Raw genomic sequence first — 7677 nt, 5'->3', positions numbered from 1 at the left:
TATATATATATATATATATATATATATATATATATTTATTTATTTCTGACAGGACAAATACATGAAATACTTCATTTGGGGTGAAACTGATGTATCAATGCAGAGCATCAATAATGCAAACTCTTATTTAAATACCAATTGAAGTATTATGCTTTTCTAATAATTGTGTAAAATAATGATTTGGCAGTGTCATTTGAGGCAACATTCTGTAACTGTACCACAAACTGTACAGTTTTCAATTAAACACAAATGGGGACAAAAAGTCACAACAGCAGTTAAAGACGTATGTGTCTTCCTGCAATATGGGGTCATTAGCTGGAAATGGTTGAAAATCATATCCGTGATGAATCTAAAAGGACGAGCGAAAAGGTCTGCAATATTGTAATGTCCCGGGCGGGAAAATCAATGGTCAGTTAATTGATGTGAGTGTTGGTGTGAGATTGTAAACAGGGTGATTTGCAGCCCAGCCCAGCGAGAGACATTTTAAATGAGATTCACTCCAGACGGTCAGACAGTCATGGGTAGAACGAACTGTCCACGTTTTAATGGATACAAATATTATATCTAACACAAGACAGTGGTGTAAGTAACTGAAAGTTGTGAAATACAAATATCCTCCAATGTGAGATTAAGTTTAATGAGGGCACACATTTTCAGATCTTTATTGTCAAATTGGAGCAACAATTTAAAGGAATTTGGGGTGAATAATGAAATATTTGAATAATTAGAACTAAAAACCTAAGCAAACGTAATCGTAATTGTAAACAGATGGTAGTATCTGTTTCTCTGTGTGTTTAGTTATTTTGATAGATAAGATTCTTGCTGTGAGGAAAGTGACAGAAGCTGCATCTTGCGCACGCTCACAAGCTCGCGCATAATCAATACGGAGCACATAAGCGAGGGAGCTGCGTGGGGTCATCAGTCACTATTATCACTGACGTCCGATCATTGATCATTGCTCAGAAACACAGAACGTTTGACCGCATAATTGAATAGCATAAACATTATGGGCAACTGCGAGACCTGAGTTAGATCACCTTTGTGAGTATATCCATGCCCCATACAGTATAGAGAGGTATTTTGTATAACATCCATTCAACATGTAGCCAATGCTTCCAACGTTTCTAAAGACAATTCCAAAAGAATTGCAGCTAGTTCATTTGCACTATCGGGAGAACGGGACTTGAAATATGGATCTTGAAATATGAATGAGGACATTTTGAGTTAATTAATGTCATAAAAATAGAAACATGTGTGAGTTATATGAGACAAGGATGTTCCTCCGAATACACACACATTAACCTACCCTGCATTGTAGTCACTAATCTTTTTATCGCCATGATTTACATGATAGCAGTTTGTGGGTAGGCGACTATCTAGGCGACTATTTTTAAATCCAGATTAATTTAATCTAGATTAATTTGTGTAATACACGAATCACAGCGATGTCAAATTAACATCTAAAGAAATCATTTTCCTTTTGAAAAAAAGGTTACATTTCGTGAAGAAGATATGGCGAACTTTTACAAAATAAATCAAAGACCTAGATTGAATTAAAGTAGGCTATATTGTTTGATCATGATAAAATCAATGGCTCGGTATAGACTGCTTATGTTAAGCCATTTCATTGCAATCAGAATCGACATGAATAACAGTGATGTCCTCACTCATGAAGTCTTTGCAGACGTTGTCAGCGGATTAAAAGACTTGATTAAAAGGATTGCACGGTGGCCAGCCTAAGATTTAAAGACACAAACTAATTCATTTTTGTGCATTAAATCAACACATTTAAAAGTAGCCTGCACATGTATCAAGGCCTGGTGTAATTTCAAATGATCAAAAATGATAATTTGACAAAAGGAAGAGTGTTGTTTTTTTTATATTGTTAAAGTGACATACAAGTTTGCTTAGTTTATAGAAAAGTCCCTTCTGCAAAGCATTTAATAATACTCTCAAAAAGTATCATAGGCGCTGGCTGGAACAGCTGTAGAGTATAGTTGAATTTAAAATGACTGGACTTCTAAAACAAAAAGATCCCCCTAAACATCTGCAGTAGCACGATTCTATTTGGCAGGAATCCCTTTGAAAAATCACCAGCATTAAAATTCAGTACCTGCACCAAGCAGAGAATGGTCTCCATTAATTAAGAGATCAGACCTCTTCTATTGTCCTCTAACAGGCCTTCTACACTCGTCCCAGAGAGTGTGTCTCTCTATTGTGCCCCCTGACAACTTCCCCCAGCGTCACTCGATATCAATAGCCTACATTTGTTTTTACATTATCTTAGCTGGAATTACAGCTTCTCCTTTCAACATGCCTTGTTTGAAGGAAAACAACAAAACATTAAAAAGTGCCAAATAGACACAGGAGGTCACTAGTCTCCAACCCCCACAGGTACCTTTGCTCTCTCTGTTTTCTCTCGTTTTTTTGTTTTGAGGTAAGCTGTTATCCAGATACAAGTGCTGAGCTGTGGGCAGATAACTAAGTCGCTGACCAAGACTCTCACAGACACTCACCATGACTGAGGCACAGGATAAAGAACAGAGCCAATAGGATGTCTTACACTGACAACCATGACAACTGTGGCAGAGTAGGCCTGGGGGAGTGAGAGCTTGTGATTTCAAAGTGGTTTTTTATTGTAAACACCTTTTGTTTTATTATTAAAACGAAGGCCAAGTGAGAAGTGATTCATATATAATATTTCAGATATTGAGATAGTATTCAGATATTATGTATAATATCTGAATATCTGTTTATTATGTATAATATCTGGGACAATATATGTTTATTTTTTTTAATACAGTTTGCATTTTGTATCACTGTTTTCATTCATTGTGTTAAAATATGGAACACTGACCCTGATACTGAATGAAAAAAGTATTGTTCAACATTTGCCAAGTAAACACCTAATATTAAATCACTGAAAAATAATTGATATTGTACATATCAATTTAAAATGTAAAAGCCATTTAGAATTATTTTTTTTACGTTTGCAAAGTTATTTTATTGTTCAGAGACTCAATATAAAGTGGACTTTAATATCTGTTTCTCATTGCGTCAAATCAGCCACCATGAGAGAAGGGTTTTCTGCAAATAGAAACACACATGCATAGACATTACCAGAAATGCAATCATCAAATACTCCCATAGTTATGATACAAATTCACTTGATTGTATCTGATTAAACACTCTCGCTTGAGCTGAAATAATGAGAACCACCATGGCACTGAATACCACTAAGGCTTGGTTTTGGGCTCATCATATTCTCCCCAACCAGATACTGCTTTCATATGACTTTGACAAATGATATTTGGAAGAAGAGATGCTGAGATTGTTAGATGTTTCACTGAATGGAGCTGAATTACACAGACACACATCACTAAGACTGGGAGTTAGGGGAAGGACAAACATTGGAGACATCTTGTAGAAATTAAAGGCATCACCAAGAAAGCTCTGTTTATGTATTTTTAAGGACCTGGAAGAAAAACTCAAACTTACACTTCAAATCATCAATCCATTTCCACAGACGCTCATCAACGTTAGACATGCACACATACGATTGCGTCTGATCCAACACAACAGCCAGAATGAGTGATACAACAGCAACACGACAGGACGCGCATGTAGGTAACACAACCAAGCACACTGGGGTTCACATAAGCCATACCTCCTTGCAATAAATAACCCTGCAAAGTTCAAACATATCAAGTGGTTTATTTGTAGCGATCCTGGACACAAGATGTTTATCAGCCTGCGCCAGACAGCCGTGCTGGTTGGCCAGCGCTTTAACTCTGTCTCAGACAGCCCCTTATTGCTATTGATAGTTAGCATCAGTGTCCCGGCTGAGAAATGGAGCTGCTGTGGGCAAACGGAGGCTATTGATCTCCCGCTTGTCCCTGACTTGCCTGGAGCCAGTAGAGAAGGATAGGGGAGGATGGAAGAATGGCTACACATACCCAGTTCCAGGACCCCCGTCTGTCTGGTGGGAGAGACAGGGTTGGCTGGGGGGCTGACTTTACCTGGAATGGATGATATAGCCCTCAGTACTTACAATAAGACATTTTGTGTATTTATAATGTTGTCATCACAGACAGTTTTTTCTGTGACTGTCTGATTCTTCTTATATGCATCATGGAGGTGCTGTTATTTGTTGGCTATTGTGGTAAAGTTTAATTGTGACTTGAGGAGTATTTTTTCATCCCTTTGGCCATAATGATACCAATTAACTGTACTTGGGTGTACACTAGGTGCTCTTAATGATCCTAATAACCAAGCCAAAATTGCATGAGATACATCAAATGACTATTTCAAGATGTTCCCTATCCCATTCATGTTTTCCCTCTTCTCTCATAAAGAAAACAGTGTTAAATACAACGCCTTTCCATACTTAATTGTTCTTTAAAACAAGCACAAACACACATTAGACTGAGCTGAGGTTTCGGCGGTTAGAAGTCGCCACTGTCTGGAAAGAAAAGTGAGGACTTGCAGCATGATGTGAGGTCCTCTCACAAAAGTCTGTCTGTGTTATTTAGTTCACAGGGACCACACTGTAAAACATAAACAACCAGGAAACTTCTGGAGCACAATAACAACTATCTTCCAGATCATCCCATAGAAACAGATCTAGGGAAATATGTTTTCATTAGAATGTAGAATGAAATAGACTATTTTATTACTCACCACGTCTAGCGCCTTATTAGGCTCTGTGAAATTAGAGAGAAAGGGTATTCACCTCACATTGTTTGGCCAGTGGGTGAATGTGTCATGTAGTACTTATTAACCAGACTTGTCGGATGTGGAGTCCTGAGAAAAACACACTTCCCAAGTGACTAGCACCCTACCTTGGGGGTAGAGTTTATTCAAAGGAGGAATGGCGGTGCCCTCTCTCTCTCTCTTTCTCTCTCTTTCTCTCTCGCTCTCTCTCTCTCTCTTTCTTTCTCTCTCTCTTTCTCTCTCGCTCTCTCTCTCTCTCTCTCTCTCTCTCTCGCTCTCGCTCTCTCTCTCTCTCTCTCTCTCTCTCTCTCTCTCTCTCTCTCTCTCTCTCTCTCTCGCTCTCTCAACTCAACTCATTTAGGGAGTGTGTCAGACAGAGCAGCAGTTCGACTCTCTCATCGAACTCCACTGCCCTTTTAGTCTGACTCACCTCCGCGCTCTTGGCTTGGGGGAGCTGCTGCTTTCTATTCCCCTCAGGGTGCCTGGCAAGAGCACAGCATGGCTCCCCTTACTTTTTCATGAGACCAGTGATTCACCCGTCTCTATTTGATGATGTCACTGCCACTTTGTTGCTACTTTATTTTTGTTTCTCTCTATCCCAAAGATGTCAGATAAGCTCAACTGCTTAGGTAGTGTGGCTATTATATCTGTTTTAAAACACTTTCTCAGAATTGCAAAATGTATGCATCTACACACATGCACACATACAGGTCTCTTTTCAAAGAAGTTTGCTTTTTTTTATTACTTCCTCTCCCATTCAGCATCCCCCCCCCCCATTTTTCCAGAATGCCTTGGGTGTGCAGTGAAAGAGCTGGGCCTATTATGCGCTGGAACACTCCAAACTCAGCTTGGTTTTGTCCAGATAGCTCGACTCTCTCGTTAATATTCACTGAAAGAGCCCTGGCTTTCACAAGGATGCTGCCCCCGGCTCCCCACCTCCACCCCCCGGTAACAGCCAAGTGTGGCCCCCATGAGTGTAAACACGCCAGGGGGAGGGACATCTCCTGACAAACATATCCCAGGATGTGCCATCCTGGCCCCCCGTCGGTCACAGCCTGCCACTGGAGCTAAACGGTTAACAAGACTGTGAGAGTGCCCAGGCGGCAGGCACTGCCAGTGGGTACCTAGGGCCCCACTGCCACTCAAGTTTCGGTCTTGCGCTTGCTTTGTGGTGCCGGAAAACAGGCTCAGGCTGATGTAAAATGATATGGAAAAGTCTGAAATATTCCCAATTTAACAACATGAATTGGTTAAATGATTCTTTGATATCTTCAATATAAACAAAATTAGTTATTTTCAGAAATGTCATGAAATAATTTGACAAATATATCTTGATCACAATCAAAACTATAATTCCAGTTAGTATACAAAGAACAAGCTTACATTCACTAGTACAAGCTAGCTACTGTGATTTCTTCCATTCATCCTTTATTCAACCAGGTGGCTTATCGGAGAAGCATTTATCAGTTTCAACAAAGGCTGCCGCTAAAGGCATATAGCCAATTTGCAATAATTAGTTATAACTTGCAGCCTTATTCTATCTTGTCTTCACAGTGGAACGGTAGCAAGCAGCATGTGCTGAGCCGTGGAGCCTATACTTAGTTCTCACTCCAAACATTGATAAGGCAGCATGCTGTGCGGCAGCCAGACCCCTGGTGATGTTCACAGAACACTGCTATTATCGCAGGTGTGATCACTCACAGCCACATTTACATCTTAATGACCTGCCTAATCAATGGGGCTGCACTTTGGCTTCATTTGTGACATTCATGGAACCTCGTTTAAAATGTAAGAATAGCCCCCATAAGTATCAGTGGCAAAAGCAAAGTACCTGTCTTCGACTGGTGTAGACGGCATAACAAAGAAAAGACGACAAACTCCCAAAACCTTTTCGCCATGAAGGCACAGTACTGAACGACCGCCAAAGTGAGAGTCGTGAGATATTTATGTGAATTACAGCCTTATAACCAAAATGACAGAGCAAATTGGTGGGACATGTGCGATATATGACAGAAAGCAGATATCTTGTCATGGTGATCCGGGTGATTTAAATGGCAAGTGATTGAACAACAAACTCGCATTAAGACAGTATTGATCAGTTCAGTGTTTCATTTGTGATCAATAAGACAATAGGTAGAGGATGAACCCAATCCATGCAAGGAAAGAGATTTGGGTATTCTGCAGTGAGAGAGTGCTGTGAGTATATTGACCCCCCTCATGGCCTGGGACTTGCTCTGGGAGTAGGGATAGCATCAGAGTACCTTTACTAGGTAAACATCAGGTAAATCACAATAGAGATAGACCAAATACCTGCAAGATGGAGATTGAACATTACCATAGTCCCTGGTCTAAGGATCAGCCAAACATGGAAACAGGCAGTAATAAAAAACAATGAGAAGAAACAGATCAGATGAGGAAGATGTCTTTCAGCTGGGTCTAGGGAGGCCCCCATCAATCAATTTCTCCGGACATGCTTTCCATTCTAAGTATGGGCTCATCTGGGACTGAGACTGATGTTGACCCAAGTTCTGCAGGCCTACTATGGACGATATGGTCCCAGAGAAACCGAAAAACACACATGCACGCACCAAACTGGGGAACTCTTTAGAGATCATCCGATCAGTGTCATCAGTTTCCCCCTACAGTGTGATTGATGGCAAAGAAAGAACATTTCATCTTCAGGAGAACAGTGAGCCTCGATGCTTCTCTGACAGAGATGAACTACACACTGCATGATGAATGAGCGTGATGCGCTTTATCTTGACAGGCAAATAGGAAAAATACAAATGAACAATTAGCACATTTGAGTTTAATTAGCTGTTTCCAAACAATAGACAAGCTTGTAGAATATACACGAACATGCTTTATATGGTCAAAGGAGTCTAATCTTTCGGTAGTTAAGCACATATTACATTACTAATTAGGGTTACTTGGCAAATTTCCTTTGGTTATTACTGATTATGG

The 7677-nt window shown here is 40.1% G+C and overlaps 1 long non-coding RNA gene across 1 annotated transcript; it reads right to left on the bottom strand.

The window, feature by feature from the left end:
- Nucleotides 1-3008: 3008 nt before the first annotated feature.
- On the bottom strand, nt 3009-4769 carry LOC146246727 (uncharacterized). Its single transcript, XR_014732285.1, has 3 exons — nt 4681-4769; nt 3957-4019; nt 3009-3087 (listed from the first exon to the last, which is right to left on the bottom strand). It is a non-coding gene; the product is annotated as an uncharacterized LOC146246727 (long non-coding RNA).
- Nucleotides 4770-7677: the final 2908 nt, after the last annotated feature.

Source organism: Hypomesus nipponensis, chromosome 19 (assembly GCF_054491055.1).
Source record: "Hypomesus nipponensis isolate SF chromosome 19, ASM5449105v1, whole genome shotgun sequence".
In the NCBI taxonomy this organism is placed as follows: Eukaryota; Metazoa; Chordata; class Actinopteri; order Osmeriformes; family Osmeridae; genus Hypomesus; species Hypomesus nipponensis.
This window is presented reverse-complemented; position numbering and strand designations above follow the sequence as displayed.